Below are 19,431 nucleotides of genomic sequence, written 5' to 3'. Positions count from 1 at the left end.
GAGCAATATTCAAGCAGTGGGCGAACAAGTGTACTATAACCTACTTCCTTTGTTTTCGGATTGCATTTCCTTAGAATTCTTCCAATGAATCTCAGTCTGGCATTTGCTTTACCGACGATCAACTTTATATAATCATTCCATTATAAATCACTCCTAATGCGTACTCCCAGATAATTTATGGAATTATCTGCTTCCAATTGCTGACCTACTATATTGTAGCTGAACGATAAAGTATCTTTCTATGTATTCGCAGCACATTACATTTGTCTGCATTGAGATTCAATTGCCATTCCCTGCACCATGCGTCAATTCGATGCAGATCCTACTGCAGTTCAGTACAATTTTCCATTGTTACAATCTCTCGATATACCACAGCATCATCCGCAAAAAGCCTCAGTGAACTGCCCATGTTATCCACAAGGTCATTTATGTATTATTGATTCCACTCCTGAACCTTCCTAGTTATTTCCATCACTGCTTCTTCGATGTGCAGATTGAACAGTAGTGGCGAAAGACTACATCACTATCTTACGTCCTTTTTAAGGCAAGCACTTCCTTCTTGCTTGCCGATGCTTATTATTCTCTCTTGGCTCTTGTACATGTTGTATGTTCCCCGTCTCTCAGTATAGTTTACCCCTATTTTTCTCAGAAGTTCGAACGTCGTTCAAAAAGTTTTGCACAGTCATCTCTGATTTTTTTATTATGATTAGGACAACACCCAGTCCGTGAGCTGAGAAAATCTCCGACCCAGCTGGGAATCGATCCTGGGCCCTTAGGATTGACATTCTGTCGCGCTGACGGATAATGCGGGACAACAGGTTTACTGGCGCATTTAATTTGGTCGCACTGGCCAAGCAGCGGTCCAAATAATCTGCAATGATGTGACCAGTTGCAATTCAGACCTAAAAAGAGACGGTCGAAGTAACAATATAGCTTGGAATGCCATTTAATTTTTACAGAGAACGAAATAATACTCGGCAAAACTCGAGCGCTACCCCATGTTTTTTAGGTGACCAGACGGAAAGCGTAAAAATGCCTCGTTCCAGTCCGCCTGGCAGCTTACCACTCTTATGCCTCGGGACAAACCCCTCAACATAGCTCCACATCAGTTCTGTTGGCTTCCATTGTAATTGTAAAAATGCAACATGTTTATGGTGTGCTCGATGCTGTTAAAATGACTGTTTTGCATGTTTCTGAGACTCTTATCACTCTGGTTCTTCCGAGACTGCATCTGTGATTGTTTATGGTGTGCTCGATGCTGTTAAAATGACTGTTTTGCATGTTTCTGAGACTCTTATCACTCTGGTTCTTCCGAGACTGCATCTGTGACATAAAACAATGGACGTAGTCCAAATGAGGAGCTTATAGTTTTCCGTTTTTGCTCTAAAAATTAAATTATGTTTCCTTAATTTAAGCAACCATTATCAACAATCTTTCATAAAATATCAATAATTAACAATTTATATTTGAAATGAAAACAGGAATATGCCATGCCATTTATAATTAGAAACAAGAAGACGTGCATTATTCATAAAAAAGATGATGAATTTTATAATTATGAGATTACGTATTTCAAACTGGACGAAAAAAACCCACTAAGGCGAGGCCTGAACCAGCGATCCATGCTCTGCACTAGGTCATGATGCTATTCCGCTAGCGATTCTGCTACATATTCAGCCTCTATTGTTATTCAACTGTATCAAATACAATTGCTCGGAAAATTTATAAGCCGATTTTTTTCTGTAAGTTTATGCAAAACTAAGAGCAACCTATTTCTCGGCCCTTTTTAACCGTGTTCTACACGCATGTCTCACTACGGGACAGGATGTAGCCTCAGACATTTTCATACTGCGTAATAACAAAATGGTTCAAATGGCTCTGAGCACTACGGGACTTAACATCTGTGGTCATCAGTCCCCTAGAACTTAGAACTACTTAAACCTAACTGACCTAAGGACAGCACACAACACCCAGTCATCACGAGGCAGAGAAATGCGTAATAACAGTGCGACAATCAGAGCACAACAGTACACAGACTGTACACGATTTTTTAAATAAAAACTACATAGCTAAAGCGTGATTAAGAAAAGTTTGATGGCCATTAATACATTCGAATATGTTAAAGTTTCATTTAACGTGACCTAGTAATAAGAAATCTCGTACAACAGCAGGACCCACTTCCAAGAGCGTAACGACACCAGCGTACGTGTGCTACGGTTTCTGGCCGATCATGGCGTTTGTGTTTCTGGTTTATTCTTATGGTAAACAGAGTATACGATCGATTTCCAAGGAGGATACTAGAATCCGTGTATCACATCTGATATCGTGTATGGAAAGAACAGCTGGTTGAGAAATTCCCTCAGATGCGATGTTTGCGCGACGTTGTCTTAATTCAGGGCACTCTACGAGCGGTCCCTGAACTAATTAATGTCTACGTCTAAAGACGGGATTATTTGTGCTATTGCTGCCTCGGCAAACGTATTTGCGCGATCTCATGTGGATTCTAACACCAACTGACGCATTTTTTGTGACTTTTGCGGTGCTGGGGAACTAATGATTGATGACCAGGAATCTGGTGAGAATATTAACGATAGACTGACTCCAGAAATCATTTCACTAGTTTTTGATTAACGAAAGGAAACAAAATTAGTGGACATGATAACATTTTACGATTCTCGTTATGCCTAGCATCTAAACCTATGCAATTGCCACACTGCCATGCAACGTTAGAGCTCGCGACCGACAGAAGAAACCAACTGGCCAAGGGCCACGTGACGTCTTGACGAGACGTGAGGGAAGCAAGTTTTCTACAGGCTTTCATTGTCCACTTACGTGCGGTTACCACTGTTAGCAAAGTGGTTATCGCCAAGCGTGAGCGTGCAACTATTTTCTTTCAGTTCTTGCTCTGATGGGGATAGGCAGGCTGCTAGCTTGTTGGTGTACAGAATATCCGATAATAAATCAATACTTAAACATTCATCTCTAAAACCGGTGGTACATTTACAGTGTGCAGCCAATATTTTTATAGGTCGGAATGTCGATATTTTTTCCTTCCGTATTTCGATACACCGACACTTGTTTTCGATATATGCAGTCCCGACAATGCTTTTTTTAACTCTCGATATTTTTAAAATTATCAACAGTCCTCTTCCACACATTGCATGGGGGCTTTATTTTAAATATAAGGAATGCAAATATTTTTTGTAGCTGTAAGTCCGATTACGCAAGTCTCGTAAACGGCTGGCCCTGACTCGTTTTAGTACGCAATCTGACTGCTTAGAATGACAACAAAGAATGTAAGAAAATTTCTGTTAGCACAATTAATTAATTAAGTCCCCAGCAACTATAAAACCTACGAAACAACAAACACAAGTGTTCTGTATGTGGTAGTATGACTCAACGCACATCTGGCACGGTTCTTCTTCAACAAGACAAGAATTTTTAAATACCAATTATACTGACGTGATAAAAGAAAATTAGAAATACTATAATTGCGCAAGAAAATCAGAATTACAGCCTAATACAAGAACACACGCCAGATGCTTTGTTGACTGAACCTGTCATGACACACTATTCAGGACACTGAAAGAATAAAAGAAAAAAGAGTTTATTACCTCCATATATATATTGACGAAATGCACTCTGACCATTACAATATCTCCATTAGATCAACATCTGCTATCTCTCCCATCAAATAGCTGCATAAAACATGGAACAACACTCTCCACTACCACATCTCACTCTGACTTCACGACAAGCAGTGTCCACCACAACTTCTCGGCAAGCACTGCTTGCCGCTACGTCTCAATAATCACTGCCAGTGGAGGCGGCGGAACAATACTCTCTGGCGCGATCTTTGGCGCTGTGGCACAGTGTAGCCACCTTTCATATGCCCTTCCTCCACGGGCTAGAATTTGATGGTATTTTTGCCAGCATTGGTGGTGAAAATACCACCAAATTCGTCAAAAAAATACAGACAAAAATAAAAGATAATATTAATACATAAATATCATATAACTAGATAAAATTTTGGCTTTGCACTGACCTTACAATAGCCTAATATATAAAATACAGTAAGGAATACAAATTCTTTCATACATATGAATTGACATAATAGTTTACACAAATATCATGTGGTTAAACAATTCAATCGATAGCGTCAGCAAATGACGAATATGAGCAGGTAAGAGTATTATAACTTTTCACAAACAGTAATACACAAAAAAATCAGTTTATACAATTTTTCACAACAAGTAGTTACCAGCTCCAGCAGTAGCACCCAGCACTGTTGAATAGGTGCTACAGCAACAAGTGACATCATCTCAGTAGAAGCAGTTCATCAGTGGCACCCAGCAATGTCGAGTAGGTGCAGACTCCAACAGGTGACATCATTTCAGTAGAAGCAGTCCATCAGTGGCACCCAGCAATGTTGAGTAGGTGCAGACAGCAACAGGTGACATCATTTTAGTAGAAGCAGTCCATCAGTGGCACCCAGCAATGTCGAGTAGGTGCATAGGGCAGTCCATAATATTCACTATCACTGATCACACAGTTCATCAGCAAAAATTAAACATGTCCTAGTGGCACCAATCATGTAGAAAAAGTACAAGTAACAGTCCATAATATTTACTATCACTGATCACACTGTTCATCAGCAGAAATTAAACATGTCCTACTGGCACCAATCATGTAGAAAAAGTACAAGTAACAGTCCATAATATTTACTATCACTGATCACACAGTTCATCAGCAGAAATTAAACATTTCTAAGTGTCACACATCATGTTGAAAAGTGCAGGTAACAGTTCATAATATTCACCATCACTGCTCAGACAGTTCAAGCATGAACAATAGTTTGAATACACATACAAATGCTTTTACAATGCTCTTACACTAAACATACAAATTCTAATAAACACACAAATGATCTCAGGTAATTGTCATATTAACTATCGCAAACATCAGTAAACCTATAATATTTATGGGTGTCAGTGCAAGCCACTACAAACAAATAAAATAATATTTAGGAGATAGGTGGGTAGGATTAGGAAAGGAAAACATACAAAAAACACTCACTCATCTTTCATCCACATTAAGTACTACTGTGTAATTGAATAGTGTTAACTGTGTAAATGCAATTCTGTCAAAATTTCATGTTCATCATGTGTATCAAGTAGTAGTGGCAGCAATGTATAACAGTCAATAATACACTCCTGGAAATGGAAACAAGAACACATTGACACCGGTGTGTCAGACCCACCATACTTGCTCCGGACACTGCGAGAGGGCTGTACAAGCAATGATCACACGCACGGCACAGCGGACACACCAGGAACCGCGGTGTTGGCCGTCGAATGGCGCTAGCTGCGCAGCATTTGTGCACCGCCGCCGTCAGTGTCAGCCAGTTTGCCGTGGCATACGGAGCTCCATCGCAGTCTTTAACACTGGTAGCATGCCGCGACAGCGTGGACGTGAACCATATGTGCAGTTGACGGACTTTGAGCGAGGGCGTATAGTGGGCATGCGGGAGGCCGGGTGGACGTACCGCCGAATTGCTCAACACGTGGGGCGTGAGGTCTCCACAGTACATCGATGTTGTCGCCAGTGGTCGGCGGAAGGTGCACGTGCCCGTCGACCTGGGACCGGACCGCAGCGACGCACGGATGCACGCCAAGACCGTAGGATCCTACGCAGTGCCGTAGGGGACCGCACCGCCACTTCCCAGCATATTAGGGACACTGTTGCTCCTGGGGTATCGGCGAGGACCATTCGCAACCGTCTCCATGAAGCTGGGCTACGGTCCCGCACACCGTTAGGCCGTCTTCCGCTCACGCCCCAACATCGTGCAGCCCGCCTCCAGTGGTGTCGCGACAGGCGTGAATGGAGGGACGAATGGAGACGTGTCGTCTTCAGCGATGAGAGTCGCTTCTGCCTTGGTGCCAATGATGGTCGTATGCGTGTTTGGCGCCGTGCAGGTGAGCGCCACAATCAGGACTTCATACGACCGAGGCACACAGGGCCAACACCCGGCATCATGGTGTGGGGAGCGATCTCCTACACTGGCCGTACACCACTGGTGATCGTGGAGGGGACACTGAATAGTGCACGGTACATCCAAACCGTCATCGAACCCATCGTTCTACCATTCCTAGACCGGCAAGGGAACTTGCTGTTCCAACAGGACAATGTACGTCCGCATGTATCCCGTGCCACCCAACGTGCTCTAGAAGGTGTAAGTCAACTACCCTGGCCAGCAAGATCTCCGGATCTGTCCCCCATTGAGCATGTTTGGGACTGGATGAAGCGTCGTCTCACACGGTCTGCACGTCCAGCACGAACGCTGGTCCAACTGAGGCGCCAGGTGGAAATGGCATGGCAAGCCGTTCCACAGGACTACATCCAGCATCTCTACGATCGTCTCCATGGGAGAATAGCAGCCTGCATTGCTGCGAAAGGTGGATATACACTGTACTAGTGCCGACATTGTGCATGCTCTGTTGCCTGTGTCTATGTGCCTGTGGTTATATCAGTGTGATCATGTGATGTATCTGACCCCAGGAATGTGTCAATAAAGTTTCCCTTTCCTGGGACAATGAATTCACGGTGTTCTTATTTCAATTTCCAGGAGTGTAGTTACGTCAACATCATAGTCATCATGTCAAGACCAATGTTTGCCAAGCCAGATCAAAATGTACGGTTGCTGAACAACTGTCAGTGTGCCAAGATATGCAATGCTTCCTCTCTCCAAAAAAAAAAGTACATACTGCTTAGTGATTTAACTAAGTGTGTGTAGACAATCTTCCTTTCATTTTAGTGTTCTAGTCTGCTATCTTCATCCTCCTTGTTCCATATAGACCAACAAAAAACAAAAAAACAAAACAAATATGCACCTCACTTACTTTACCTCTTATACACCAAAACTCCAATCAACTTCACATAATCTCAATACCTCAATAATACCTCTTCAATACGTCGATACATATAAACCTTATTGCCAGTATAATTTCACTTCCATAACAACTCTTTCCTCTTGTCAGTCTCCTCGAATTGTACAGATAAAATCCTAATGCAAACCTCATCATCCCATACAATCCGAAGACACACTGTCAACACACAACCTCAGTGTAATCCATCTGACCAAAATCTTCTACTCATTATGAATTATAAACAAAGAATGCATACATGACCTCTAACAGACTTAGTTCGAATAACTCTCAGTAATTAAGTACGATTACGGAGTGTGAATGATCCTAATTTTTCACAGTGTGGACACCACTTCAAGAATTATGGCAAACAGAAGCAAACATGTGGAGTGTAACTTCCTATTTCAGTTGCTCACGAAAAATGCAGTGTAATAACTGTCAATGGTCTAAACCTAGTTTTGGTATGTCATATCGCTAGCTTCCTTCCTATTAGCATAAATTTATACAGCTTCCATAAAACCTCCAGCTCATGTGACTTCTATGATGTTTCTTGTACTAAAGTCGCTCGTCGAATTACTGCAGTTCATTTTCTTATGTTAAAATATAAAGCACTGAGCGTAAGCAAAACAAGCAATAGCGAGTAAATATACCAGTAGTGAACAGAATGTCAACAAGTGGATGCAGCACAATTCTTACAACGAGGCTCTGCCAAGCGAACAATCTGTAATTAATACAATAGTGTGACTTAAACTCTATGTTCATACACAGTATACCAGCATTTCTATATACCAAATTATAGTTATGACAACAAGCAGAAATGTGTAAATATGCAATCCATACGCATAGCAGTAAACATATATCTTACGTACTAAACAGGTCATTAGCATCGTATCTGTGTAAGCAAATAAATGTTCATATGTAATCTTAATAAGTAAACATGAAGGCGCAAGCAGATAAATCACAAAGTATAACTTACATACCTAACCACATCAGCACAGTTAATCAGGTGACAATTATAATTTAAATAAATAGGCACAGCAGGCACATAATTAAAAAATATGACATCAGTGAAAAAGCAGTGCAGCCAAGCGATGCATAATATACACAAGTTACAACTCAGTTCATTAATAATCATTGTCAAAATCAGTTAACGTACGCAAGCACGTCGCTTCACAAGTAAATTCATAGAACATGAAATTTAGCACAAAGTATGAATCACGTAATCGCGAGCAGCAAATTACGTCTAAAGTACGCACCTAAGTGGAAATATGTTACCTGAAAAATAAACTCAATTAATAGTTACCTTTTTTAGTTTATTAGTTTCTTCTTGGAAATTACATTCTTCCTGAAAATTTCTCGATAGCAAGTCGTCTTAACGTCGGACACGCACAGAATTTACCTGAAGTTCTTAAATATTTTATAGAACCGTATCCTGAAAAATACTGAATGTTAATAACATAATTCATCAAGTCATTATAGCTTTATACTGATTTTATTCGGAGAAAGACTGTGTATTTGTTTACGGCTGTCAGTGCATTCGCACCGAGCGCTCGATCAGCTGTAGGCGCGTGACGTAGAAAGCAATTGTTTGCGGTCAACGACTGCCCTGTGCGGCGCGCAGACTTGACTGTTGCTTTGAGTATATGCCGCCGCCAAAACACAGTGCGGTATCCTTTGTACTCTCCGCATGTTTACATCTAGCTGTTAGTTTCTCACAAGTATGTCATTCCACAAAAATTTTAACGTTTGATATATGATGTATTCCCTTAAAGCGTCGTGATTTCAGAGTTTCTACTTCGACAGTGTTATCATGAATAATTTTGCGAATTCTATATGGACCGTGATAAAGCAGAAAAAATTTGCGACACAAGCCTTTTCCTTTGTGAGACAATCGATGAGACTTAATTAACACTTTCTGACCAACTGACAAGATTTTTAAACGACCAGGACGCTTAGCTGATTTCTCTCTTCTAGCAGCCCTAGATGCAATATTTTGTAGAGCCAGGTTGACAACTTCAGAATGCCGCAGTTTCCGTGAAGGCGGAAAAGGAACGATTTCAGAAATGCGATTTGTCGGTGCTTTGTTTTTTAATATCAGTATAGGCGGTAAAGAAGTTGAATCATTAGGAAGTTCATTCAGAATGTTTTGAAAAATATGAAGATACTGATCCAACGTTCTGTAATTCTGATGACAATAAAGACGACACAATTTATTGATTTCCTTCATTCATCTCTCTGAAGCGTTAGATTGAGGGTGAAAAAGTGAAATGAAGATTGGTTTAATTTTACGACGCCGTAGAGTACGAAGCCAAATTTTAGAATGAAACTGTGATCCATTATCTGATATAACCTTATCAACATGACCCACTTCTTTAAGAAAATGGTTAATGAAAGCATTAGATACTGAACGAGCTGTTGCTTTGCGTAACGGTGTAAAACACACATATTTTGATGTCAACTCCACTGCTACGAAAATGTACGCAAAACCATCAGTAGAACGAACCACTGGACCGAACAAATCAACTGCAGCCATGTCCTTTAATTTCGCTGGAATGATAGGAAACAACGGTGCTCTATGAGAAATTGTTGGCGGCTTAGCCTTTTGACATAATTTGCATTTGGCAAGAACAGATCGAATACGTTTTTCCATATTACTGAAGTAGCAGTTTTCTCGCAAATTATAAAAGCATTTTCTGGGACCAAAGTGTGCATAACTGAAATGCGTATACCAAATCAGCTTATTAACCCACTCATCAGGAATACAAATAACCAAACAGAGTTGTCGACCGATTTTCGTTTGAAAAGAATGCCATTGCGAATTAAATAATGCTGTCTAATCGCTACGCTTTCCTTTCTCCTCCAATTCTCCTTAATGTCCTTCCAGATTGGATCCTTATTTTGCTCCTTAGCGATGTCCTGGAGCGAAGACGAAATAAAGTTCTCAAACGCAACACCTTGAATATACATCAAACAATAATTGTTTTCCTTGCAGTCCTCTTCAGCACTTTGTTTCAAACCCATAGGTGCACGTGATAAAGCATCAGCAACAATATTTGAAGAACCCTGTATGTAAACAATACTAAAATCAAATTCCTGCAGGTACAACGCCCATCGTGACAATCTGCCATGACTTAATTTTGTCGACATAAGAAACTCCAGAGCTCGATGATCGGTGTAAACCTTAGTATGTCTGCCCAACAAAAACGTGCGAAATTTTGTAAAAGTCCAAACAACAGCCAAAGCTTCAAGTTCCGTAATCGAATAATTCTTTTCTGATTTCGAGAGAACACGACTTCCAAATGCAATAGTCTTTTGTACTACAACGCCGTTTTCTTCTATCTCTTGAAATAAATGTGCACCTAGCCCTTTGTATGATGAGTCCGTTGCCAAACAAAAATCTTTAGATAAATCCGGGTGTGAAAGAAGTGGAGCAGCAACTAAAGCATCACGAAGTTGTTCAAATTCTGACTGAGCTTCCTCATCCCAACACCAATTAGATTTCTTTCCAGATAGTTCACATAAACGAGGTGTGGCCAAATCGTCCAATCTAACAAAGCGTCTAAGAAAATTACAGACACCAAGGAAACTACGAACATCACGTTTTGTGGTAGGAACAGCATAATTACGAATAGCGTCAAGTTTTTCTGGATCAGGACGAATACCTTCTGTAGAAATAATGTGACCGAGAAATTTCACCTGAGAACGACCAAATTCAGATTTTTCCAAGTTTACTGTAATGCCAACTCTTGCAAAGATACGCAACAATGAATCCAAAATTTTGTTGTGCTCACTCCAAGAACGTTTAGCAATAAGAATGTCGTCAACATATGAAGTAATATTGTCACGAAGATAAACAGGTAAAATTTCATTTAGGCTACGAATGAATGCTGCTGAAGATACAGTAAGTCCAAACGGTAATTTCCGAAACTGGTAACAGTTACCAAAGGCTAAAAAGGCAGTATATTTTCAACAATCAGGGTGGAGTTCTATTTGGCAAAAACTTGCGCGCATATCATTCGTGGATAAAACTTTAATTCCATGAAAATGTTGAAGTTCATCTAAATTTTGTGGACGGTCAGTTTCAGGAATGATGATATTATTTATCTTTCTGGAATCCAGAACCAAACGAATTGACCCATCCTTTTTAAGAACAACGTGTAATGGGCTAGTATAAGGACTGACTGCAGGCTCAATAATGCCCTGATCTAACATGTACTGAAGTTCATTCTTATCCTTGTCTCTGTAAGCCAAAGGAATAGCGTACGTTTTCCCGCGAAATGGTGTGTGTTCTTTTACTTTAAATAAATATTGTAAGCCTTGTATAGTTCCCGTGTGATGACTAAACACTGTAGCATGTGAAGTCAAAATTTGGTGCAGCTCTTCTCTTGCAACGTCATCTGGCACTTCAGCTTTCTTAACCTTTTCATTAATTAATTCTTCGCTATTAATTATATCATCCATCGCGTCTCTGTATCTATTGTCATTGTCATGAATAAACACATTGTCGTCATAATGCTCAACGAAAACATCAGAAGTAAGAAACCTTAAACATTTTGTATCTGACTCAGATCTTGTTAAACACTCGAAAAATTTCAAACATTTCGGCATTCCGGCAACAGTCAAATTCACACTTCCTTCTTTAAAGTTCAGAATTGCTTTATGTGCGTTAAGAAACTCCGTACCTAATATAATTTGTGTACTGAGTAATGGAAAATAATAAAATTAGCAGAAAATTCGTATCCTTGACAATTGAAATTTAGGTTGGTCTGTTGTTTAACTTCTACACCTTTTCCAGAAATCGCTCCTCGAATTGTAGTTTTAGAAATAGGTAACACAGGACAGGCAACAGTTCTTTCACATATACGAAAAACTGATTCACTAATGACGTCCAATGGGCTCCCAGAATCTAAAACTGCAGTGAAATTATTCTTACCCACACATACTTCAATAACAGGATGTAAAAATGCGTCTACATTATTTTCCTTTTCGTCTAACAAAATGTCTCATGTCTTCCAGGCGAACGTAGTGTAAAGCCGTAGTGTCATTACTTTCTGAACCGTCTATATTGCTGCCAGAAGCCGAAGCTGATAGTCATTGTCGATTGTTTGCGTCACGTCTTTGATTATTCGCGTCGTTTCGCGGATCCATTATACTATTTGCACTTGTCTCTCTGAAGTTCTGTCACGTGGAGGATGCCAATTAGGTCCCTCCTGTCTGTTAGATACAAATTCTTGGTTGCGTCTGTTATTAAAATTTCTGTTTTCCTGTCTGTCTACATAACTACTTCTTGTGTAACTTCGACTGTCACTTCTGAAATTATTGTTGTATCTACTACCCTGATTATTTCTGTAGTAAGAATTTCTATTACTGCATGAATAATTTCTGTCTTGGTGATACCGATTACTGTTTCCGTATGATTGATCATTCCGGTACGAATTACCGTTATTATAATTGTCTGTGTAATTTCTGTTAGAACGTCTGTTAATATCATAAGGCTGGTATCTATTGTCCTGTCTGTTACGTCTGTCATTGTTTAAATTACCCATATAACGCCCGTTCCGATCACTATCTCTTTTCTCTGAAAATCTATTCTAAATACTGTTACTGAAAAAGTTACAAGAAGTCCCGTCGTCGTTGTCATACTCAAGTTCTTGCAACAAAGTCTTAAAAGTCTCAATGTCGTCTTTACATCGTCCGGCTAAAGCAATTTGTCTTATGGATATTGGCAGCTTAGTTAAACAAATGCGAATTAATTCAGTTGGGCTGTAAGGGTTGGAAAGGAACTGATTCTTTCGAATCATGTCTTCAAAATATTCTGCCGGCGTGCGGAACTCAGACTGTTTGAAATTACGCTGCATAATCAGACGATGTTTGACTCTATCTTGCGTGTTTTCGGACCAATATGCCGATAGAAATGCATGATAAAAGTCATTCAGATTATTTCAATCTCTAATGAGTGCGCGCATCCGCGTCGCCGGTTCGTTTTCTAAATATCCACACATAAATTCCAGTTTGTGACTTAGTGGCCAATTTGGTGGGAGTGCGTACATAAATTGGTCTAACCATGAACATGGATGTATGTCATTCTTAGAATTGCGGAAGATCTTAAATTTCCGAACAGACAAAAAGTGTTTATAGTCAAAGTTTTCGCCTCGTGGCGACAAAGACCTACCGCGTCTGTCCCAGTCCCAATGTCGATTATTGTCAAGTTCGCGCGCCTGGCGATCTCTTGTTGCATCACGTAAATGAAACAAATTATTTTCTTCAAAGCCCTCTGCTATCCGTGATTCTAAATTTCTTCTGCTATCTTTTCCTACGATTTCGCCTTCGATCTGTTTGACTTGCTTTCGTAATGCCTCAACTTCCCTTTTAACGGGTTCATTAAATTTTCCCTGATTTTCAACATGCTTATTTATGTTCTGGTACTCTTCGGTTTCTGCAAATGGCAATGGTGCTGTATCATCTGAATCTCTGTCCCCATTTAAACTAAGACTTGTCAATTTGTCTGAAATCTCCTCAACTCGTTCCGATAAATCACCTATTTGTTCTTTCTGTTTATTTACGTCTTCCGTAAGTGTCGCGAATCGGGTTTCAGTATTAACACATTTGGTAGTTAACTGTTCACATTGTTGTGTTAGGTTATTTATTCTGTCATTTGGTACGGATTCCTCGATTCTCTCAAATATTTCTTCCTTATCTTTTGCACATTGTAAATTTAACTCTGAAAATTTCTGTACTATCACGCGATCTCTTTCTTCCTGTTCTCTATCCTGTTCCTTTTGTCTGATTTCTACTGCAATTAATCTATTATTGTGAGCATTCAAAATTGTACTTCTTCTCTGATTTCTTTCTTTAATTCATCTTTCATATTTTTGAAACATGTCCCTATTCATGAGTCTAACAGTGTTTCCAAAGTTCCCATCTCTGTTTTTAATTCAGATCCAAACCGTGTTTCCATTGTTCCCATTTGTGATCCCAGTGAGTCTAACCGTGCTTCCATTGTTCCCTTTTGTGAGTCTAACCGAGATCCCAAATTTAATATTGCACTCATCAACTGCTCCATGTTAACTGTTTCAAAATTCTTTTCGCCCCTAACATTTCCCGCAAAACCAGCTTCCATTGTCGTAGCTGTAAAGCTATCTGTGTTCGATACTATTTCAGAATCTTCTATCGTTAATCTCGTATTCTGCGAATTTACTGATTGAGAAAAATTTTGAAATGGTTCCGGACCATTTTCCCGACTTATTACATTGTTTTCCACATCATTATTCATCACACTGTTCTCCTGTGTTGGCGAGTTCGCCATGTTAACAATTTCGTCCTTCTCACTATTCATCATTTTTGCCTTTTTCATTGATCACGTAATCATTTACAAAACATACAAAACTCGTCACTGTACGAAAATTACACACAATGCCTCCTTATGTCCAACAATACCATTCACTCGAAATGTTTCCCTCGAACACGATTGACGAACAATTGAAATAATTGCACTAAATCGTCAAACGCGTATACAAGACAACAAATCAAATTCTAAAAAAAGAAAATACCATTAGAAGAATGACAATTACCAAACCTACACATGCAAAATAGACTACAATTACTAAACTACAAATTACTACTATAATACTACTGTCTACTATTTTTACAATCAGAAGAATTCCAAGGGACGATCCGATGCAGCGGTCGCCACGTGCATGGGGGCTTTATTTTAAATATAAGGAATGCAAATATTTTTTGTAGCTGTAAGTCCGATTACGCAAGTCTCGTAAACGGCTGGCCCTGACTCGTTTTAGTACGCAATCTGACTGCTTAGAATGACAACAAAGAATGTAAGAAAATTTCTGTTAGCACAATTAATTAATTAAGTCCCCAGCAACTATAAAACCTACGAAACAACAAACACAAGTGTTCTGTATGTGGTAGTATGACTCAACGCACATCTGGCACGGTTCTTCTTCAACAAGACAAGAATTTTTAAATACCAATTAAACTGATGTGATAAAAGAAAATTAGAAATACTATAATTGTGCAAGAAAACCAAAATTACACTCTAATACAAGAACACAAGCCAGATGCTTTGTTGACTGAACCTGTAATGATGCATTATTTAGGTCACTGAAATAATGAGAGAGAAAAATAAAAGTAGTTTGTTACCTTAATTTATATTGACGAAATGCACTCTGATCATTACAATGTCTCCATTAGAATAACATCTGCTATCTCTCCCATCAAATAGCTGCATAAAACATGGAACAAACAGTCACTACTACCCCATCTCACTCCAACTTCAGCGACAAGCAGTGTCCACCACAACTTCTCGGCAAGAACTGCTTGCCGCTACGTCTCAATAATCACTGCCAGTGGAGGCGGCGGAACAATACTCTCTGGCGCGATCTTTGGCGCTGTGGCTCAGTGTAGCCACCTTTCATATGCCCTTCCTCCACGGGCTAGAATTTGATGGTATTTTTGCCAGCATTGGTGGCTTTGCACTGACCTTACAATAGCCTAATATGTAAAATACAGTAAGGAATACAAATTCTTTCATACATATGACTTTACATAATAGTTTACACGAATATCACGTGGTTAAACAATTCAATCGATAGCGTCAGCAATGACGAATATGAGCAGGTAAGAGTCTTATAACTTTTCACAAACAGTAATACACAAAAAATCAGTTTATACAAATATTCACATAAAATGCTTTCATAACAAGTAGTTGACAGTTCCAGCAGTAGCACCCAGCATTGTGGAACAGGTGCAGACTCCAACAGGTGACATCATTTCAGTAGAAGCAGTTCATCAGTGGCACCCAGCAATGTCGAGTAGGTGCACACTCCAACAGGTGATATCATTTCAGTAGAAGCAGTTCATCAGTGGCACCCAGCAATGTCGAGTAGGTGCAGACACCATCAGGTGACATCATTTCAGTAGAAGCAGTCCATCAGTGGCACCCAGCAATGTTGAGTAGGTGCAGACAGCAAGAAGTAACATCATTTCAGTAGAAGCAGTTCCATCTGTGGTACCCAGCAATGTTGAAGAGGTACAGACAGCAAGAAGTAACATCATTTCAGTAGAAGCAGTTCCATTTGTGGTACCCAGCAATGTTGAAGAGGTACACACAGCAACAGGTCACAGTTCTCAGTAGAAGCAGATCAATGGCACCCAGCAATGTTGAGTAGGTGCAGACACCGACAAATGACATCATTTCCATAGAAGTAGCTCCATCTGTGCACCCAGTATTGTTGAGTAGGTGCAGAGAGCAACAAGTGACATCATTTCAATAAAGGCAGTTCCATCAGTTGCACCCAGCAATGATGAGCAGGTGCAGAGAGCAGTCCATCATATTCACTATCACTGATCACACTGTTCATCCGAGTTTATAAGCAGAAATTAAAGATGTCCTATTGGCACCAATCATGTAGAAAAAGTACAAGTAACAGTCCATAATATTCACTGTCACTGATCACACTGTTCATCAGCAGAAATTAAACATGTCCTAGTGGCACCAATCATGTAGAAAAAGTACAAGTAACAGTCCATAATATTTACTATCACTGATCACACTGTTCATCAACAGAAATTAAACATTTCTAAGTGTCACACATCATGTTGAAAAGTGCAGGTAACAGTTTATAATATTCACCATCACTACTCAGACAGTTCAAGCATGAACAATAGTTTGAATACACATACAAATGCTTTTACAGTAAACATACAAATCATAACAAACACACAAATGATATCAGATAATTGTCATATTGCTATTACAAATACACAAACATCAGTAAACCTATAATATTTATGGGTGTCAGTGCAAGCCACTACAAACAAATAAAATAATATTTAGGAGATAGGTGGGTAGGATTAGGAAAGGAAAACACACAAAAAACACTCACTCATCTTTCATCCACATTAAGTACTACTGTGTAATTGAATAGTGTTAACTGTGTAAATGCACTTCTGTCAAAATTTTATGTTCAACTTGTGTATCAAGTAGTAGTGGCAGTAATGTATAACAGTCAATAATAGTTAAGTCAGCGTCATAGTCATTATGTCAAGACCAATGTTTGCCAAGCCAGATCAAAATGTACGGTTGCTGAACAACTGTCAGTATGCCAAGATATGCAACTTCCTCTCTCCAAAAAAAAAAAAAGTACATACTGCTTAGTGATTTAACAAAGTGTGTAGACAATCTTCCTTCCATTTTAGTGTTCTAGTCTGCTATCTTCATCCTCCTTGTTCCATATAGACAAACAAAAACAAAAAATATGCACCTCACTTATTTTACCTCTTATACACCAAAACTCCAATCAACTTCATATAATCTCAATACCTCAATAATACCTCTTCAATACGTCGATACATATAAACCTTATCGCCAGTATCATTTCACTTCCATAACATCTCTTTCCTCTAGTCAGTCTCCTCGAACAAGTACAGATAAAATCCTAATGCAAACCTCCTCATCCCATTCAATCCGAAGACACACTGTCAACACACAACCTCTGTGTAATCCATCTGACCAAAATCTTCTACTCATTATGAATTATAAACAAAGAATGCATACATGACCTCTAACAGACTTAGTTCGAATAACTCTCAGTAATTAAGTACGATTACGGAGTGTGAATGATCCTAATATTTCACAGTGTGTACACCACTTCAAGAATTATGGCAAACAGAAGCAAAGATGTGGAGTATTTCTTGTGTCAAGTGTCACTTCCTATTTCAATTGCTCCCGAAAAATGCAGTGTAATAACCGTGTTGGTATGTCATGTCGTTAGCTTCCTTCCTATTGGCATACATTTATACAGCTTTCATAAAACCTCCAGCTCATGTGACTTCTATGAAGTTTCTTGTACTAATGTCGTTCGTCGAATTACTGCAGTTCATTTTCCTATCTTAAAAATATAACGCACTGAGCGTAAGCAAAACAAGCAATAGCGAGTAAATATACCAGTAGAGAACAGAATGTCAACAAGTGGATGCAGCACAATTCTTACAACAAGGCTCTGCCAAGCAAACAATCTGTAACTAATACCATAGTGTAACCTAAACTCTATGTTCGTACACTGTACATCAGCATTGCTATATACCAAATTAAAGAATGGTTGTGAAGACAAACAGAAATGTATAAATATGCAATTCATACACATAGCAGTAAACATATATCTTACGTAATAAACAGGTCAGTAGCATCATATCAGCGTAAGCAAATAAATGTTCATATGTAATCTTAATAAATAAACATGAAGGCACAAGCAGATAAATCACAAAGTATAACTTACATACCTAACCACATCAGCACAATTAATCAGGTGACAATTATAATTTAAATAAATAAGCACAGCAGGCACATAATAAAAAAAATATGACATCAGTGATAAAGCAGTACAGGCAAGCGATGCATAATATACACAAGTTACAACCCAGTTCATTAATAATCATTGTCAAAATCAGTTAACGTACGCAAGCACGTCGCTTCACAAGTAAATTCATAGAACATGAAATTAGTACAAAGTATGAATCACGTAATCGCGAGCAGCAAATTACGTCTAAAGTACGCACCTAAGTGGAAATATGTTACCTGAAAAATAAACTCAATTAATAGTTACCTTTTTTAGTTTATTAGTTTCTTCTTGGAAATTACATTCTTCCTGAAAATTTCTCGATAGCAAGTCATCTTAACGTCTGACACGCACAGAATTTACCTGAAGTTCTTAAATATTTTATAGAACCGTATCCTGAAAAATACTGAATGTTAATAACATAATTCATCAAGTCATTATAGCTTTATACTGATTTTATTCGGAGAAAGACTGTATTTGTTTACGGCTGCCAGTGCATTTGCACCGAGCGCTCGATCAGCTGTAGGCGCGTGACGTAGAAAGCAATTGTTTGCGGTCAACGACTGCCCTGTGCGGCGCGCAGACTTCACTGTTGCTTTGAGTATGTGCCGCCGGACCGCCAAAACACAGCGCGGTATCCTTGTTTCTCTGCATGTTTACGTAAACTGTTGGTTTCTCGAAAGTATGTCATTCCACAAAAATTTTAACGTTTGATATATGATGTATTCCCTTAAAGCGTCGTGATTTCAGAGTTTCTACTTCGACAGTGTTATCATGAATAATTTTGCGAATTCTATATGGACCGTGATAAAGCAGAAAAAATTTGCGACACAAGCCTTTTCCTTTGTGAGACAATCGATGAGACTTAATTAACACTTTCTGACCAACTGACAAGATTTTTAAACGACCAGGACGCTTAGCTGATTTCTCTCTTCTAGCAGCCGCAGATGTAATATTTCGTAGAGCCAGGTTGACAATTTCAGAATGCCGCAGTTTCCGTGTAGGCGGAAAAGGAACGATTTCAGAAATGCGATTTGTCGGTGCTTTGTTTTTTAATATCAGTAAAGGCGGTAAAGAAGTTGAATCATTAGGGAGTTCATTCAGAATGTTTTGAAAAATATGAAGATACTGATCCCACGTTCTGTGATTCTGAT

Source organism: Schistocerca cancellata, unplaced genomic scaffold, assembly GCF_023864275.1.
Source record: "Schistocerca cancellata isolate TAMUIC-IGC-003103 unplaced genomic scaffold, iqSchCanc2.1 HiC_scaffold_780, whole genome shotgun sequence".
In the NCBI taxonomy this organism is placed as follows: domain Eukaryota; kingdom Metazoa; phylum Arthropoda; class Insecta; order Orthoptera; family Acrididae; genus Schistocerca; species Schistocerca cancellata.
This window is presented reverse-complemented; position numbering follows the sequence as displayed.